The sequence below is a fragment of the Rhagoletis pomonella genome, unplaced genomic scaffold, assembly GCF_013731165.1.
Source record: "Rhagoletis pomonella isolate Grant_MI unplaced genomic scaffold, Rhpom_1.0 Rhpom_scaffold_00001, whole genome shotgun sequence".
Taxonomy (NCBI): Eukaryota; Metazoa; Arthropoda; class Insecta; order Diptera; family Tephritidae; genus Rhagoletis; species Rhagoletis pomonella.
Genome location: NW_023458555.1, coordinates 47,384,055 through 47,384,762, shown reverse-complemented (window position 1 = coordinate 47,384,762; position 708 = coordinate 47,384,055).

The following is a 708-nucleotide window of genomic DNA, read 5'->3' as shown; positions in this document are numbered from 1 at the left end:
AGAGAAAATGTGTTAGAAACAGTGCAGTCGTCAAGCCCAGTAGCAATAGAAAAAGTTAGAGATCAAGCGGAGGCAGTTCAAAGAAAAGCGCAAAGTTACAATAAGAAGTATTCAGACGCCAAGCGACAAGAGCCACGAGAGTTCAGAGTTGGCGACTAAGTAGTGGTTTCCAATGTCAGCTCACAAATAGGAGCGTCCAGCAAGTTAATACCCAAATTCAAGGGACCATATAGAATATCAAAAATTTTAGAAAACGACCGCTACGCTGTCGAAGACGTAGAAGGGTTTCAACAGACACAGATACCTTACAAAGGCATTTGGTCAGTTACGAACTTAAAACCGCGGTACGATCATAAGAAAACCAAAGCCACGACAAAACTATAAAATGTTAAAGTTAGTTGCGCATGAACGTAACACTGTATAAACTTGTCGTCATAGAATCAGGAGATTCTATATGTCAGGACGGCCGAGTTGTAGGACCGTAGGCACGTACGCGTATGTGAATAGGGCTTTAGGTATACACATGTGCTTGTGATTAGACCATAAGGAGGCTAAGTAACTAGACCTTAAGACTAGTTGTATTTTAGCGAGTAAGACCCGTTGTTTGTAAAATGCTATGCGCCATTTTCAAGAACAATAAAGAAGACATTCGATTTTGGACCATTGTGGAAGAATACAAGTGAGATATCTTAGGGTTGACAGATAGTT